The sequence below is a fragment of the Coenobita brevimanus genome, chromosome 71 (genome assembly GCF_032717465.1).
Source record: "Coenobita brevimanus isolate Jiangsu-jjx chromosome 71, ASM3271746v2, whole genome shotgun sequence".
In the NCBI taxonomy this organism is placed as follows: Eukaryota; Metazoa; Arthropoda; class Malacostraca; order Decapoda; family Coenobitidae; genus Coenobita; species Coenobita brevimanus.
Genome location: NC_137024.1, coordinates 23400043 through 23419285, shown reverse-complemented (window position 1 = coordinate 23419285; position 19243 = coordinate 23400043). Strand labels below are relative to the sequence as shown.

At 48.6% G+C, this 19243-nt stretch overlaps 1 protein-coding gene across 1 annotated transcript in view; it reads right to left on the bottom strand.

The window, feature by feature from the left end:
* The window catches only part of Coq3 (ubiquinone biosynthesis protein COQ3, mitochondrial), a 423669-nt gene extending 418693 nt beyond the window's left edge, over positions 1-4976 (bottom strand). Inside the window, exon 1 of the mRNA XM_080277702.1 lies at positions 4929-4976. The gene's annotated coding sequence lies outside the window, so the exon portion shown is untranslated. The remainder of the gene's footprint in view (positions 1-4928) is intronic.
* Positions 4977-19243: the final 14267 nt, after the last annotated feature.

Here is a 19243-nt window from a genome sequence, read left to right as displayed (position 1 = left end):
ATATGACCATCCCACTTCCGATCGTTCGCCGCTAGTGTTGTCTGTTATTCATAAAAACACTCACAGCTTATATTTCTGTTACTATATAACACTTATATATATCTACAGTCTTTATCCATAAGTTTCCTTCAGTAATAGTAGTTTATTGTCACTGTAGGGATTCAATTTCTTTCAGTAAAATACGTAGCATTCACTTTCTCGTCCTGTGTTTGTAGGGGAAGACACCACCCAACCAACTTCTGCTCCAGACAGTATTTATCATGGATCCAAGACAGAAGAAATCAAACTGACACAAGAGGTAGTTAAGAAATGATTACAGGAACTGAACCCAAGTAAAGCACCAGGACCTGATGGGGTGTCACCTCTGGTTCTAAAACAATGCACAGAATGTTTATGTGACCCACTATTAGATATCTTTAAAGCCTCCTTGGAGAATGAAGATGTTCCGAATAACTGGAAAATGGCTAACATCTCACCTATTTACAAGAAGGGCAGCAGGATGGATCCCCTTCATTACCAACCAGTGTCGCTAACCAGCATAGTTAAAGGCGTCATAAGAAAGGAAATTATAGAGCACCTCCATGAAAATCACCTATTAACTGATACACAACACGGTTTCAGAAACAACAGGGGCTGCGTCACTAATGTGCTATGTTACCTTGATGATTTGATCAATGCGGTGGACAATGGAGATTGTGTCGATGTCAACTATTTGGATTGTGAGAAGGTCTTTGACTGCGTTCCCCATGAGAGACTGCTGGCCAAGCTTGAAGCACTAGGTATAGGAGGGAGTGTGGTGGATTGGATCAGTAGCTTTCTGTCGGTGAGGTACCATCAAGTGACCATTCGTAGTTCTATGTCGGACTGGTTACCTGTGCTGAGTGGGGTCCCTCAGGGGTTGGTGTTGGGGCTGGTTCTAAAACAATGCACAGAATGTTTATGTGACCCACTATTAGATAACTTTAAAGCCTCCTTGGAGAATGAAGATGTTCCGAATAACTGGAAAATGGCTAACATCTCACCTATTTACAAGAAGGGCAGCAGGATGGATCCCCTTCATTACCAACCAGTGTATTAATGACCTAGTGATCAACCTCGAGTCAATGGCGAGCTCATTTGCCGATGATGCCAAGATTTATGCCACCATCAAGACAGATGCAGACGTTCGAGCCCTTCAGAGAGATATGGAGCGACTGAACAAGTGGAGCGACAAATGGCTTCTAAAGTTTAATGTTGACAAATGTGCATCAATGCATATTGGTCAAAACAACCCCCAAGCAGACCATCAGCTGAACGGGACAATGCTAAGGAAATCAGCACAGGAAAAGGACCTGGGTATCTTGTGTCAAGCAGCTTGAAACCGCCCATGTGGCCCAAGTTGCAGCCAAGGCCAACAGCTGCCTGGGAATTATCAAGAGGAATTTCACTGTACTAAGCATGGAAGTATTGGTAACACTCTACCTCTCCCTTGTGCGTCCAGTCCTGGACTACGGGGCTCAGTGTTTGTCCCCATACCTGATGAGGGACATCTAGACTCTCGAGAAGATCCAAAGAAGGGTGACAAGACTAGTGCCAAATATAAAACACCTGCCCTACGAAAACAGATGCAAGGAACTAGGTTTCCAGACACTCCAAGAAAGAAGAGTCAGGGGGGACATGATAGAGACGTATAAGCTGCTGCATAGCTTAGAGGATGTCCCCTATTCCAGATTCCTTAAGAAGAACACCAACAATCTACGAGGACATTCCCTGAAATTAGCAAAACCAGACCATTGGTGGATGTCCCTGAAAGGAAACTGGTTCACCATCCGGGTTATAGACAATTGGAATGCACTCCCAGTGAGTGTGGTAAGCACGCCTACAATAGCCACCTTCAAAAGTCGTTATGATAAACATGTCAGTAGTAGGGATACAGTACTCGCTGACAAGTCTTAAGAGGTGGGGATCAACACAAGAAGTCTTCTTCTTGATTCCCCACTATCTGTTCATAGGTAAGCATTCATAAGTAAGCCTTAACTGTGTGGCAAAGAATTAATTTTTTATGTACTCAGTAACATCTGGGGAAATTCTCCTGCTGTGTCTTTTACTGCAACTGCATTAAAATTAACTGAACCAACTTACCATAACCAAACCTAATTTTGGCAATATGATAACAGATCCAGGACACTCCTTACTAAGTATTAACCCCTTAACCGCAAGGTGTCACTTTTGTGACGCTTGGGAGCAAGGGATCATACCACAGGGCGACACTTTTGTGATTCTGTGTCATTTTGAATTCACCCGGGCTTTGAAGTGGTGGCTTGTATCATCGATCAGTACTGCCAATGTCCAACACTAGTCAGCACTCCTAATCTCATCTGTACTCCCATCCATTGTTGACAATTTAGCCATTTCTCCCCGTTCTTGACTCCCCTCCCTACCTCCCCTCCATTACCCTATCCTCCCACCTGCCCGGCCGTGCTACGCTAAGTAAATCTTCCCTGGAATTTTTCACTTATTTCATCCACTGAAATAAGCCCTATGCCCTATTCTCATACCAAATAATATAAACAAGAAAGAAATAAGGTAAGTGAGAGCGCCATACACCTAGAATTGGCTAATTATCACCTGACAACACCTCACGTGCACTCGTTCGCTAATTTTCGCTGTTTATTTCCCCTTGAAATATGCTGTATAATCTATTTTCATAATAAAAAAATATATAAGAAAGGAAGGGAAGGCCTAAGTGATATTTACATTCACCTGGAACTACCTAATTATTGCAGGCCACCACACTGTATTCTATGCTAAGTAAATCTTCCCTGGAATTTTCCACTGATTTCATCCATTGAAATAAGCCCTATGCCCTATTCTTATACCAAATAATATATACAAAAAAGAAATAAGGTAAGTGATAGTGCCATACACATGGAATTGGCTAATTATCACCTGACAACACCTCACGTGCACTCGTTCGCTAATTTTTGCTGTTTATTTCCCCTTGAAATATGCCGTATAATCTATTTTCGTAATAAATATACATATAAGGAGGGAAGGGAGAAGCCTAAGTGATATTTACATTCACCTGGAACTACCTAATTTATTATGTATTGTCTTGGTTTCCTGCCAATCATTTCATTGCTATATATTAGCAGGTCTCACAAGGCTAAAGTTGGTAGTATTGCACTCACCCTAGCCAGGCGGCAGGAGGCCACCACTATCAGTTCACTGTCGTCTTTGAAAGTGGGAGTATGTCTGATTTGCTCCTGCTAACTTCCGCCGCTTTATAGCCCCATGCAAAGGGCCCTGTGACCTTTACCGCCTACTAAACCTCGTGTGGAAAGAGGTAAAGGGCTGACAATTGATAGAGAGTGACTATGATCTTTTTATTCAATAAAACAGTGCAAGTGGAATTGTAAATAAAGTGTAAATAATGTGTAAACAGCAAGAAAGCAATGAATGTAAATATAAGTGAACAGTGGAAAATAGTTTTATAAGTTACTTCAAGTGACAGTGCATAACACAGTGTAAATAAAACAGAAATGTAAATAAAGTAGAGAACGTAAATAGAAATGTAAACGAATGGTATTATAAGAATACGAGTATATATACTAGGAGTAATGAAATTGAAAGTTTCACTCTAGCATGTCTGAATACTATGAGTTATGAGAGTAAAGGTGAAAGTGACATTCACTCTCAATGCTAGTATACAGGACGAGAAAGTGAATGCTACGTATTTTACTGAAAGAAATTGAATCCCTACAGTGACAATAAACTACTATTACTGAAGGAAACTTATGGATAAAGACTGTAGATATATATAAGTGTTATATAGTAACAGAAATATAAGCTGTGAGTGTTTTTATGAATAACAGACAACACTAGCGGCGAACGATCGGAAGTGGGTTGGTCATATGCCCTCGTAATTTTCATTGCTTTCACAGTGTTTTTTTGGGGGAGTATGGATTCCAAACTATTTGAGAATCATAGATTAGTGTTTCTAGTGATAATATCAGGCTGTGGTAATCATATTACGAGTTGTTGGGAAGTATAAAGTGGAGACTTTGTTACCCAACTTCAGAAGTCTCCACAAGTCCTACAGTACTCGAAGAAGGCTCAACAAACACCCAAGGAGAAAGCTGAAGGTATGTGCCATAAGTATATGTGATTTTAATATTCTAGGACTAATAACTGATTTTTGGCAAATATTTTTAGAGTCTATCGGAACGCGAATATGCCCGCGGGAGCCACAAGTCAAAGCAAAACAAGCCTGCGGTGTAAGGGTTAAAGAGTACATGTGCAAAAGATATGTCTAGAAGAGTCTATCTCTATCTATCTATTGCCAGATGCCATAATCTCAAAAGGGGTGGCCACTTGACTCTAGAGGTGGTTGGATTAAGTGTAGAGACACTAACCCTCCATCAACCCACTTATAGGCACGTATAGGTTAGTTATATAGTTACCACCCACCATTGTAAATGGTTTCCTGGCTTGTACAGAAGAGAAACTGCTTAATAATGCATCCACTTTATCTATATCTAGCCAGACCCCATAATCCATTAAGGGGTGGGCATTTGTCTTTGAGTTAGTTATGATGAACATATTAATTCCATCCTCCATTACCTAGCTATAATTCCAAAATAATAACCAATTTTCTACCTGATCTCCAAAACAAGGATAGCTGATTGCTGGATGAATGCAACTTTGGCCTGCCATCCTTCAGGTTCATGTTAACATGAGCCTTGCCACAAGCCACAGCAGACTCCAACTTCAGAAGAATCCCAAAATGCCAGTGACATATACTCTTCTAGTGTAATTTCGTCTCTCCTTGAAAAAAATATCATTTCATAAGGAAACTTCCATCTCAGATTGACTATCTGCTATAGAAACAGTCATCAGAAAAATGTGCTTTCCCCGTTATAATCACCAAATAATCTGAATTTCCTTACCTGTTAGGCTACCGCTTAAAGGTAAGAGGGTTCCAGGTCAACCCGCCGTCACAACAATAACAAACAATTCGCCGTCAGGACGATTCCCCGTCATTTATGTACATACCAGTTAATTTAGCAAGCACACTAGTTTTTTAATTATATGAGATATGAAAGTGGTGATGGTTTATTGTTTTAATAATAAATGTAAAATATGGCATCAAAAACTGGGCATTAACTGAATAATATAAATAAATTGAAACGCGAGTCAGGCGATGTACGATCTTATATGGCTACATACGAGACACTTGCATTTATATTAATACCTAATGACCTTATGTGAACGATCGACATACTTTAAAATTAAATGAATAATCTTCATAGTACGTCTTAATAAATATGTAAGTTTGAGATTCTCTGCCTACTGTATGCAATAATGGGGTGCTTCTGAAAAGCCTAGTATTCCGGTAGATGTCACCACCATTGGGACAAACACAGCCCACGCGCTGTTTAAAAAAGCATAGTTTTCTTTGTTAAATATCTACACAGTTGTGTGAAACTGTGAATCATAGTAATGTTACATATCGTAATATAAATAATACTGTAATGCTAGGTGTTTTAGGGTCGGCTTCCCGTCCCTTGAACGCTGGGTTCTCTTTCTAAACCGGAGCTTAGACAAATAAGAGAGAGGCAGGACGCAAAAACTCAGGGCAACAACCTTACATGTGTATTACTAAATTCTACAGTGGAACGGGTAGATGTCACAAATACAGATATACTGGACAATTATAATTCTTAGGCCTAGATATGGGTTATTAGTATCGCGCAGGATACTACTCAGGTCACGGTCGGGTAAAGTGAATAGCACTTAGGGCAGAGGGGTTATATACTACTATTGCAGGAAGTTCTAGTTTTATACATTGGTGGAGTTGGTGGGACTATTTCACTGTTAGTAATTATTACTTTAACACTGGGGTCTGTGTATGATCTTAGTATGATGCGGCGTTAATTATTAGTGGCCCTATGGGTAGCGTATTCACTGTAATAGACCCGTGTTTCACGGACTTGCCGTATTCACGGTTTCACTGTTACTTTTACTCACTCCACCACTCTTTTATATTGTCACGGATGCTTTTCTCACTGACTTCCTTTATGCTGTCAATTCACTACCTCTGCCTTCACTTCACTAGGTCATGGACACTGTGCTTTCACTGTCACTCCTTTCGGATCTGGGTGTCGTGGCAGTCAGGTACAAGGGCGACGGAGGTGACTAAGCCTCACTACTGACAGGGCTGGGTTCCGCCGGAGGCCTCTGTGTTCAGGGGTCACGGGATCACGCATAGGGGCATCCTCTCTCATCCGGGGCTGCTGGTAGCGAAGGGTCCCGCACTTTCGGGGCTTGGGGAGGGAGTCCAGCCCTTGGGACTGGGGCCGAATAACTGCCTGAACTTCTCAATTAGGCGCCTGATGGAGGACGAAGATCTCCTGCATCTGGGTGTAGGGAGGTCCTGCCCGGGGGTCCTGGGGGCGGTCTGGAAATCCCGAGGGCTGTGGTCCCCGGTGTTTGGAGACGCTGTCAGGAGGAAGCTGTGGCGTAGGCCTACTTCGGGGTCCATCAGGTGAGTCCCCTCCCTATCCGGCTGCAAGGAGAAGAGCCCGATGGAAGTCACAGGACCTCTCCAGTACTCCTCCAGGCTGGGGGCTCCCTCTGGGTTGTAGGTTGGTGAACAGGAGTCAGCACCTGATGGAGGAGCGGCTACCAGCCATCTCCTGCTGTAGGGCCTGGCTACTGGCCGTGGCCTTATGGGGGTGCAGCTGCAGGCTGTTGCTAAGGCCTGGCTACTGGCTATGGTCTGGGAGAGGGAACAGCTACAGGCCGACTCAGGGGCTCCTTCAGGGCGGCTACAGGCCGTCTCCTGCAGGAGGGTTGAGTGGCTACTGGCCGTCTCTCGAGGGGCACCTTCAGAGCAGCTATAGGCCGTCTCCTGATGAAGGCCGGAGTGGCTACAGGCCGTCTCCTGTTTGTCTCTGGAGCGGCTGCAGGCCGTCTCCTGTAGGAGGGTCGACCGGCTACAGGCCGTCTCATTAGAGGCACCTTCAGAGCGGCTACAAGCTGTCTTATTAGAGGCACCTTCAGAGCAGCTACAAGCCATCTCCTGACGAAGGCAGGAGTGGCTACAGGCCGTCTCCTGATTCCCTTTGGAGTGGCTACAGGCCGTCTCCTGATTCCCTTTGGAGTGGCTACAGGCCGTCTCCTGTAGGAGGGTTGAGCAACTGCAGGCTGTCTCATTAGAGGCACCTTCAGAGTGGCTACTGGCCGTCTCTCGAGGGGCACCTTCAGAGCAGCTATAGGCCGTCTCCTGATGAAGGCCGGAGTGGCTACAGGCCGTCTCCTGTTTGTCTCTGGAGCGGCTGCAGGCCGTCTCCTGTAGGAGGGTCGACCGGCTACAGGCCGTCTCATTAGAGGCACCTTCAGAGCGGCTACAAGCTGTCTTATTAGAGGCACCTTCAGAGCGGCTACAAGCCATCTCCTGACGAAGGCAGGAGTGGCTACAGGCCGTCTCCTGATTCCCTTTGGAGTGGCTACAGGCCGTCTCCTGATTCCCTTTGGAGTGGCTACAGGCCGTCTCCTGATTCCCTTTGGAGTGGCTACAGGCCGTCTCCTGATTCCCTTTGGAGTGGCTACAGGCCGTCTCCTGTGGGAGGGTTGAGCAACTGCAGGCTGTCTCATTAGAGGCACCTTCAGAGTGGCTACAGGCCGTCTCCTGACAAAGGCAGGAGCAGGTACAGGCCTTCTCCTGTAGGAGGGTTGAGTGGCTACCGGCCATCTCAGGGGTGCTGACTGGAGCTGGACTAACAGCTCCACCCCCTGGTAGGTTGTGGTCGGCTTGCCCGGAAGGTAGTCTTGTATTCCTGCTATGGTGGTAGCGGGCGAGCTCCGGGTCATAGGGGCGCGTGGCCCAGGCGGACTTATGTCGCTGTCACCCTGAGTCCCGGTGCGCTGTAGATGCTCCTCGGTGGGCTCCTTCTGGGGGTGTTAGGTCGCCCTCCGTAGCACTATACTGCATTTTAACACCGTCTGCTGGGAAAGAGTCATGTCCCTGTGACTGGAGGTGGTAAACTTTGGTGTCGTAGGTGTGGTAGACTGGCTGTAGGTGTTGGAGGAGGGCGGGCCAGGCTGTGGTGGCAGAGTTCTCGTCTAGCTGCTCGTCACAGGTGATGAAGAGGGTGGATGGGTCGGTGGAGGAGCGGGGGAGACGTAGGAGGTGATGAGGTCCTCGGACTCATTGTTTTCATCCGATGGGCGGTGCCCATATGGCTCAGCGAATCCTCATGGCGCTAGGTGTTGTCTTCTGTGCAGGGCTGTGCTGAATGCTGGAGATGGACGGTGAATGTGGGGTTTTATGCCGGGGTAATGCGGCGCAGCATCTCTGGGGAGTGTAGGTGGCTGGGATTTGGGCCTGGTGTATCATGAGTGTGAAATGATTTAGGGCGGGGGTAGGGGTGTGATTTTGCAGAGGTGGGTGGGGTGGGAGAGTGGGTGTACCGGGCGGGTGGGCAGGAGAGGCGGCTGGAGTATGTGATGGTTGTTTTAAGGGTGGGTGTGGGCAGTGATGTAGGTGTGCGGTGTTGGCGCAAGTGTGAGGTGCACAGGGCATGCGAGGGCAGCTGTGAGGTGGTAGGAGTGTGGGCGGCACAGCACGGGGAGTGGGGTGTAGGGTTAGTGGGTGGTGGTGCAGTGGGTGTGTGGGCAGCACAGGTGGAGTCAGTGGTGGGGGACAGGGTAAGCGGGGTCAAGGGAGAGTGTGTGAGTGGCAGGCGGGGAGGTGATGGCTGAGGTGGGGATGTGGTGGACTGAGGGGATGCGGGTGTGTGTGCGGGACACGTGGTGCTGGGCGTGGGAAATGAGGCAGTGGGCAGTGAGGAGGTGGGGAAGCGGTGAGGAATTGGTGGCATCGGTGAGCTGTCAGGTGAGGTGTGAGGCGGCGTGGCGGGAGGTGAGGTGGAGGTGGCAGGGGAGGGGGAAGGAGAGAGAGATGGTGAGAATCATAGGAGGTAAAGAGAAGTGGTGCAGGGTTAGTGGGTGGGGCAGGGCATGGGGCCGGGGCAGGGGAGGCAGGAGTATGAAAAGGGTGTACATGATGGCTTCTGAGAGTGCGAGAAGTGCCGTGGTATCTGACTATCACCTGATGGGGGTTAGGGACGCGGATGATGGTGTGGGGCCCCATGAAGCACGGCGCAAGCTTGTAGGGGATGGGGAGTTGCGCTATCATAACAGTGTCACCCGGCTTGTAGGGGATGGAGGTGGTGACGGGACAGAGGTCCAGGTTGTTTTGGAGGTGGGTTAGCTGGATTTGAGATGGTGTAATGGTTCCGATGTGGGGGTAGAAGTGGGGGGTTGCAAATGCTGCCGAAGGGGCAGGAGGAGGGGTGTTTCCCCAAACACTCGTCTGTACAGTGAAATTCCGTCCACTTGGGGGCAGGAGTTGATGCCCCATTGCACGATTTTTACATGGACGGGCCAGTCGTCATCTTTGGTGGCTTGTATCTGGGTGCAGTGTTGATTCATCAGTGTACGATGGCTTTGCTCGCAGATATGGCATTTCCTTGGGGCCAGTAAGGGGACGAGTGTGAGATGTTATAGCCAAATATGTGGGCCAGCTCCTCCCAGATCTCACTGGTGAACTCGGGTGCATTATCTGGGTGGATTGCTTGTGGGATACCGAAGTACGGGAATACGTGCTGAATCAGGGCACCAGCCACTGCGACAGCATGGTGTTCCTTTGCTGGGCAGGTTACAACGAATTTGGAGTATGTATCAACGAATGTGATCATGTACCTATAGCCTGATTTCGGGGGTAAGGGTCCCACCGTGTCGATCGCCAATAACTGCCAAGGTTTGTGGGTGGTAATACGACCTGATGGACCAGCAGTACGGGTGATGTCCTTATCAAGGGCGCATGCTCAGCAAGACTGGATAATCTCCTTGGTGAGGGTGGAGGGATTGGGCGCCCAGTAGGTGTCATTAAAGACCTGCAGGAGTTTTGTCATTCCCACGTGAATGCCGTTGTGAGTGTGCATGTGTCGGAGGGCGGCATCGGGTACTAGGATGATATGCCCTGACAGGGTAAGCAGGTGGTCACCCTGGTGATACATTTTTTTGAAAAGGTGCTGGGGGATCCAGTGGGGTCGCTCCTTACAATGTCACTGCTGGAGGAGATTGGGTTCCGGCTGGGTGGCGTTGATGGGAAGCTGAGAGAGAGCATCCACTTTGGTGTGGAGTTTGCTGGGGTGGTACGAGATTTCATGGTTGAACTCCTCCAGGGTTTCGCACCATCAGATGAGCTGGGCATTGTGAGTGTCAGACTGCTGCAGCCACTGGAGGGACTGGTGATCAGTGATGATAGTAACTTGAGTCCCCGATATGTATGCCAAGAAGTGCTCAAGTGCCCAGATGATGCCCAGGTACTCCCTCTTGGTGGTGGCATAATTCTTTTCTGACTGATTGAGGGTACAGCTGAAACAGGCGATGATGTGTTTGCGGCCCTCTTGGACTTGTGCCAGCACAGCACCGATCACAATTAGGGAAACCTCTGTGTAGAGCCAGAATGAGAGAGCATACATTAGTCGGGAAAGGCCACGATGGGGGCAGAAACAAGCTTATCCTTAAGTTCTTGGAAGGCGGCTCATCGCTCGTCTGTCCAGATGAACGGGTCTCCCCGATGGGTAAGGTCGTGGAGTGGCTTGGCAATGTGAGTGAACCCCTTCACTAAACGGCAGTAATAAGACGTCAGGCCGAGGAAGGCTCGAATCCCATGAACTTCATGTGGTGGGGGTATGTCCGCGATGGCACGGAGCTTGTCTGGGTTGGGAGATATGCCAGCCTGGGAGATGGCATGCCCCAGGAATGAGACGGTTCTGGCGGCCAGGACACATTTGGTGGGCCGGAGTTTGAGGCCTGCCTGTCGAATCCTGGTGAAAACCCGGCGGAGGCACTGCAGGTGGTCGGCCCGGGTCTGGCTGAAGACTATGACGTCATCCAAGTGAGACAGATCTCAAATGTGAGGCCGCTGAGGACGGATTCCATTAGTCTGGAGAAGGTGGCGACGGCATTACAGAGGCCGAAGGGCAAAACATTAAATTCATGTCTCCCATTGCTGGTCAAGAAAGCGGTTTTTCCTCTGTTTTCAGGGCGATCCGGGACCTGCCAATACCTTGACTGGAGGCCAAGGGTGGAGAACCAGGAGGCGCTGTATAGGGAATCCAGGGAGTCGGTTATGCGTGGGAGTGAAGTAGTGTCCTTGGTGGTCATGTCACTAAGCCGGTAGTAATCGATGGAGAACTGCATCGTGCCATCCCTTTTCTTCACAAGGACGATAGGGGAGGACCAGGGGCTGGTGGAGGGGGAGACAACTCCAGCTTTGATCATCTCATGTACCTTGCAGTCTTCCTCTTCCTGCTGTTTGGGGTTCTTCGGCCGGGATGGCTGTCAGATCGGTTGGCCTGTCGTGTGAATCTCATGAGCCTGGTAGGTGGTGTGTCCAATATCGTCGGGTCCTGCCACGAACAGATCCTAGAAATCCAGGAGGAGGTGGCAGAGGGTGTCTAATTGGTGAGCGGAGAGATGGTCGGGGATGGGGGGCAGAGGGGCAGGGGGAGCGGGAGGGGGAGGGGATGCAGGGCTCGGCTTCCTCCATCTCTCCGATTACGAGCCCTTTAGGGAGGGTGAGAGGTGAGGGGACAAGGTTGGCAATCTGGACTGCCGTGTGATGAGGGGGAAGGAAGGCTGGGGGTAGAAGGCAGGCTGAGAGAGTTCCAGGTGGCAGGAATGGGGAGAACAGGATGGAGGTACCTGAGGGCCGGCTGAGGGGCACCCAGGCTTCATGGTGGGGGGGAATGGTGACGGTGGAGGAAATGGTGGCGGGAAAAGAGGGGGGGAGATGAGGGAGGTCAGGGGGGGAGGAGAGGGGGGTGTAGAGTCTTCCAGCCGGGTCTGTGGCGTGCAGGTGCAGATGGCCTGAGTGGGAGGGGGGGGGGTCGGGTGATTTTTGAAACTGGGCTCCGAACTTCTGCAGCAGGTCCAACCCCAGTTATCCGTCGTAATTGCGGCAGGAAGAGTCGAGTACAATGAACTTATGCTGGGTCGACGCCAGCTGATGGGTGTCGACATGCAGGGCCTGTGTTTCCCCACAAATTGGCAGGGGGCCATCCACCGTGTCCACAAGGTGAGTAGCCGTTGGGAATAACGGGCCAAAGGTTGATTTGTGACGGGAGAAGTAGTGGCTATACAGGCAGGATCTGGCCGCTCCCGTATCGACCAGAAGTCTGGCTTTCACCACGTTCAGCTTCATCTTGTGGTAAACTGGAGGGCGGTATTTGGGGGAAGTGGCCCCCGTCACCGTAGGAAGGTGCGGGGGCGGTCCTAAAAATCCAACTGCTGGGGGCCTCCTTCTTCTTCCTCCAGCCTCTGTTCACCGGGTCCGGTCTCCTCCGCGGGTGCAGGTTCATCCTCTGTTTCCTCATTCTCTAGCGGGGAAACTTTACGTTGGCCTGGGTTGGTGGTTTTCCGTCTGGTGGCTTTCAATTGATCTCTGATGTCGTGCAGTGGGCACCTGGGGCTGGAGGCAGAGAACTCCCAGGGATTCACCGGGATGAGGTTGGGGTTCTCCCTGTGACTGGGGTGCCGGTGGGTGGGGTGTGCCCTAGGTGGACTGGGTGCTAGGGTGGGGCTGGTGCAGGGCATGGGTGGACGTGGCTTGACTGGGGGAGCCGGAATATTCGTGGGAAACTTTTTTACCACGTTGATTTGCTGGGGTGCAGGGCAGGAGGTCAGGAGGCGGCGTATCAATTGGACATCCTCATCCATGTCTCCGGTGGGGTCATGGATTGTGAAGTGCTCTTTGACCATGCTGGGGAGCACTCTCAGAAGCGTATTAAAGGTGTGCTCGTTGGGTCTGGTTAGTACTTGGATGGGTGACCTCCTGGGAACACCAGATGCTGTTGGCATAACGTTCTCCCTACGTGTCAAGTGGGGTTGGTGGAGGATTAGTGCCCCTCCCTGTAAAACAATTAACTCTAAGCCGTTGGCCACCCCGTTTGGGATACATGGCGTCTGGCAATGAATGAATGAATGAATGCTCCTGGGTTTCATCATCTGCCTCTGGGTAGGCAGTGGTGACCAGGCGTCTAGCCTGGATTAGAGTATCATCCAAATTGCCATCGAAGGTTAGGCTATCCATTTGGGATAGCGCCACCACTTTACTTAGTGATGGAGTGATGGCTTGAATCACGAGTTTCGTGAAATTCTGTCAGGTGAGCCCCAGGACGATCTTGGGTGCAATATTAGCTGCCACTTTGCCCAGTAGCGGGAGTGTGACTGCAATTTTCTTCTTGTCATCCTCGAATCCGATATCTAGCAAAGGTTTAATAATTGCCAGGTATGTATGAACATTATACTGTTCTGGGTTGAATTGAGGTAATTGCACATTCGGTTTGGTTGCCATTTTCCTGGTATTTCCTGATTACCTCTCTCATATGCCCTGTCCACCAGTGTAATGCTAGGTGTTTTAGGGTCGGCTTCCCGTCCCTCTAACGCCTAGTGTGTAGCTGGGTTCTCTTTCTAAACCGGAGCTTAGACAAATAAGAGAGAGGCAGGACGCAAAAACTCAGGGCAACAACCTTACATGTGTATTACTAAATTCTACAGTGGAACGGGTAGATGTCACAAATACAGATATACTGGACAATTATAATTCTTAGGCCTAGATATGGGTTATTAGTATCGCGCAGGATACTACTCAGGTCACGGTCGGGTAAAGTGAATAGCACTTAGGGCAGAGGGGTTATATACTACTATTGCAGGAAGTCCTAGTTTTATACATTGGTGAAGTTGGTGGGACTATTTCACTGTTAGTAATTATTACTTTAACACTGGGGTCTGTGTATGATCTTAGTATGATGCGGCGTTAATTATTAGTGGCCCTATGGGTAGCGTATTCACTGTAATAGACCCGTGTTTCACGGACTTGCCATATTCACGGTTTCACTGTTACTTTTACTCACTCCACCACTCTTTTATATTGTCACGGATGCTTTTCTCACTGACTTCCTTTATGCTGTCAATTCTCTGCCTCTGCCTTCACTTCACTAGGTCATGGACACTGTGCTTTCACTGTCACTCCTTTCAGGTCTGGGCGTCGTGGCAGCAGGTACAAGGGCGACGGAGGTGACTCAGCCTCACTACTGACAGGGCTGGGTTCCGCCGGAGGCCTCTATGTTCAGGGGTCACGGGATCATGCATAGGGGCGTCCTCTCTCGTCCAAGGCTGCTGGTGGCGAAGGGTCCCACACATTTGGGGCTTGGGGAGGGAGTCCGGCCCTCAGGACTGGGGCCGAATAACTGCTTGAACTTCTCACCCAGGCACCTGATGGAGGACGAAGATCTCCGGTGTCTGGGTGTAGGGAGGTCCTGCCTGGGGGTCCTGGGAGCGGTCTGGAGGTCCCGAGGGCTTTGGTCCCCAGTGTTCGGAGACGCTGTCAGGAGGGGGCTGCGGCGTCAACCTACATTGGGGTCCATCAGGTGAGTCCTCTCTGGATCCGGCTGCAGGAAGAAGAGCCCAGAGAAAGTCTCAGGGCCTCTCCAGTACTCCTCCAGCCTGGGGGCTCCCTCTGGGTCGTAGGTTGGTGAACTAGAGTCAGCACCTGATGGAGAAGCATGTCATGAATCAATTCGCGACATTTCCTTTTTGTGAGAAGCCACGAACTATTAGTGGAAAACTCACTGTGTATCGCTCAGTTAACCGTTTCTCTCTCCATTTCGGGGTATACTTTTCAAAACATTCGTCGCCGTTTTCAGGAGTGGCCGATTTAATGCACGTCACTAAGTGCTGTACTGAGCGATACTATTGTTTTTTATTGTTCGCCCCTGCTCATTCAACTGTTAGCCACGCCTTCTTCCGGTGGCCTGTGCGTCCCGCTTATACATTATTTGAATTCAGTCTTGTGTTTGCTGTGGCGGAGAAAGGTTCTGTGCTCAGAAGTGGAGAGGTCAGCTAGCACCCCAAGCTCCACTAGACAGTTAATCCAGTCCTCCCACCTTAGTGGTGATACATAGCATTCATCGACTGGTATTTCTTTTGTGTATTTTGTAGTTTTAAGAGCTTAGTTAAGGTGTTTTTCCTAGGCGTAAGTATTTAGCTTCTGTGTGAGTGAGCGAGTGCGTCTCATTGATTTGATTTGAAATGTAATGTTAAATTTATTTTTGTAATCAATAAATTTAACAGTTCTATTTCTTGAGCTTAATGTAGAGTAAAAATCTTGTTTCATTTCTCCATAATTAAGCTTATTTCCCATATAGCTCCTAGCTTGCATAAACGTTTTACTATTCATAACTGGTACTTAGACCAGTCTTGTTGTATTTACTTAAAATCCGTTGTGCCAGGAGTTAATGCATCAGCAAGAACCTGATATTATTATTAGTATTAGTTATTTATTGTCAGGGGTGATGTAACTTTCTCCAGAGGCTAACAGTACAGTAATTCAGCAATTGTGAGTAATTAGTCTCTGCTGAGTACTGTTGAGAAAGTTTATAAATTCTCGTTCTTAGAGAATCTTAGCAAATCAGCGTAAAGCAATCGTTGCTTGATGTAGCAAGACAATCATTGTCTCTGCTCTTCAATATTATTGAATATTATTATCAATTTGAATAATATTTAACCATTTATATCAAAATTACCGAGTTATTATAAAAACCCCGTGACAATTGGCGACCTCATTCCAGGATATTAACTCCTAGCTCTAAAGCTATTCACGAGATAGTGCTCACTCATTCATATTTAGGTATTTATCATTAAAGTTTATAGACACAAGCTTACTGGTGTTTACCCTTAATTTAGCAAGTGAATTTTGCTTTATTAATCAATAGAGTACTTAACTCTAGTTTATTCTCGGTAACGCCACACGATTTTATTCGCTCCTGGGAAGTCGCCGTACCCATTGTGTTTATTTTTGAGTCTTCCCAGTCATTTACATTTTTGATTTATTCTTTGCCAGTTAACTGGATAAGACTGGTCACCACTAGCTTGTGTCTGTACTCTTTATTTTTGTTTATTAGTATTCGTCGCTAAGCAGTCAGTACTCAATTTCGGTTTGCTTAATAAATTAGCGAAATGGCTACTACTGTATTTTTACAGGAAGCCAAAGAAATGGGTCTTTCGGACCCAACCGAAATTAAAGAGTATATACTCTCACGGCATAATCAGGAGCAGCAGCGCGAGAATGATGCCCGTGAAGAGCGTAAGATTCAGCGCGAATACGAGCGAGAACAGCGCGAACAACGTGAAAGAGAGCGTGCATATGAACAAGAGCAGCGTGAGAAAGAGCGCGAATACGAGCGAGAACAGCGCGAACACGAGCAGAAACAACGCGAGCTCGAGTTAGAAAAAGAGCGAGAACAGCGCGAACACGAGCGAGAACAGCGCGAATACGAGCGTGAACAACGAGACAAAGAACGAGAACATGAACTTGAAGTGCTGAAGCTCAAGCGAGATTCCTTGGCTTCAGATACGTCTGGTGCAGTTGGTCCAAGCTCCACGAGCGTTCTTCCTGCACATGTCCTGGCGACCCCACGCATCAAGCTTCCTTCATACAAGGAAAGCGAGCGAATCGAGCCGTACATAGCTCGTTTTGAGGACATGGCAGACATGTATCAACTGGATGAGGCAGCTAAGCGGATCCAATTTCTTAGTTTATTTGAGGGCCCTGCTCTCGATATTCTCCACAGAATTCGTGGAGACAATCTCACATATGAGATGATGAAAGCTGCACTCATTAAGGCGTATGGTCTCACAGTAGACGACGCCAAAGTTCAGTTCATGCGAGCTCGTCTCCAAGACAAGGAGACAGCTGTTCAGTTCCTTGATCGTCTCACAGCTTACTTAAATGAGTGGATGGAGAAAGATGAAACTCCTTCCACGCGTGAGGGGATAATTGACCTTATGCTGCGTACACAGCTAGAGAGGTCGTGGCCTGCTGAGCTCATAGCACAGCTTAAGATCTGCCAGGTGAAAGATGCCAGCCAAATGGCAGAGAAGGCTGACGCATTCTTTACTGCATACGGGTATCAAGCTCGTAAGCAAAACACCTGGAGCAAAAGATACTGCCAAGTCTGGGAAGCCGTCTCAGACTGAATCCCAGCACCAAGGCCGTTCTCAGAGTAATGGTCAAGGTCCAAAACCGCAGTGGAAGGACCAGGGGCAAAACACTCAGAAACCTGAGTGGAAGAGGTACAACAAGTACCCTAACCAGCAGCAGTATCAGCCACGCAACCGACCGACGGGACAAAGTTTTTCACCACCAACTCAAAAGAGGCAGGAAGTGAATGCAGCCTTCATTCCTCAGCAGCAATCTGGTGGTCACGTCCCTACCAGTGTGGGTACTTCCCCACAGTTCACTAGTCCCACAGTGACAGTGAACCCCCCTCCACAGATGGCCAATGTTCCATCTCCTTACAATTCACAAGGCACAATGTTTGCCACATCAGTTCAGCAGCCTCATGAGTGGCTAGCTGCTTCCTCCACAGGCCCTCCCACAGGTGACAGTACCTTCCTTGTTCAGCCAGGGTTTGTGGGAGGCATTCCTGTGAAGGTCCTGAGAGACAATGGTTCCTCAGGTTGCTCTGTTAAACAGAGTTTAGTTCGGCCTGAGCAGTATACAGGTCGACAGATCCATGCAAAGCTTATTGATGGATCAGTGAGATTGTTCCCTGAGGCATGTATCCAGGTGGCATCTCCATTTTATACTGGTACGACACTTGCAGTTGTCATGCCAGAGCCTCTATTTGACTTGATAGTAGGCAATATTCAAGGAGCCAAGGATAGTTGCTCCGATGATGGCGCCACTCAGACTTCGGCTGCTGCGGTAACACGAGCCATGACTGAGGCTCCAGACTGTGTCACCCCAGTGATCATTGAATCGCCGCAAGATCTGATGTGTAGTCAACTTGTTGTACAAGAACAACATTCTGACCCGACACTTGCTACCGTGCGGAACAAACAAAAGGGTCGAGTGATAAAGTATTCACGGGGAGGTAGAGCCAAGTTCCTTCGTAAACAAGGACGGCTCTACCGTGAGTCACGAACACCCGAGGGCGAGGTTCGACTGCAGTTTGTCGTTCCCGCCAAGTACCGCCTAGCAGTGTTACAATGGGGTCATTGTTCAGTCTCAGGGGGTCACATGGGCAAAAGGAAGACCCAGGGCCGTATCCGAGCTGACTTTTTCTGGCCAGGGATGGGACGGGACATAGATAATTTTGTCCGTTCTTGCAGTGTGTGTCAAAGTAACAACACTAATCAGGGACATGCCCTTCCTGTGCCGTTTCTAACCACACCTGTAATCTCTGAGTCAGTTGAGAGACAGGATAGTGATAACGTAGGTGCAGACCTGATGTCTCGCCTACTAACTGCTGACTAACATGGGCAGTTGTTGTATGCTGGGTTCCGTGATAGGCATCCTCAGAGATTTGAGTAATCCAAGGACCAGCCTGGTTCCCAGTCAAAAGTGTAGACCTGACGTCTCACTTGTTGGCCCCACAGGACACAGTATGTCCAGGGCCTGTACATACATGTGTACTGTAGGTTAAGGGGGAAGTTCGAGAGAGAACTCCGCAGAGGCGACTTCAGGCTATGGAAGACCCAAGTTTGCACAAGGATTCTCAGCTTTCCGGTACTAATATAAGTATTGTATTGTAGGTTAAGGGGGAAGTGAGAACTCCGCAGAGGCGACTTGAGGCTATGGAAGACCCAAGTTTGCACAAGGATTCTCAGCTTTCCGGTACTAATATAAGTATTGTATTGTAGGTTAAGGGGGAGAGAGAACTCCGCAGAGGCGACTTGAGGCTATGGAAGACCCAAGTTTGCACGAGGATTCTCAGCTTTCCGGTACTAATATAAGTATTGTAGGTTAAGGGGGAAGTGAGAACTCCGCAGAGGCGACTTGAGGCTATGGAAGACCCAAGTTTGCACAAGGATTCTCAGCTTTCCGGTACTAATATAAGTATTGTAGGTTAAGGGGGAAGTGAGAACTCCGCAGAGGCGACTTGAGGCTATGGAAGACCCAAGTTTGCACAAGGATTCTCAGCTTTCCGGTACTAATATAAGTATTGTATTGTAGGTTAAGGGGGAGAGAGAACTCCGCAGAGGCGACTTGAGGCTATGGAAGACCCAAGTTTGCACGAGGATTCTCAGCTTTCCGGTACTAATATAAGTATTGTAGGTTAAGGGTGAAGTGAGAACTCCGCAGAGGCGACTTGAGGCTATGGAAGACCCAAGTTTGCACAAG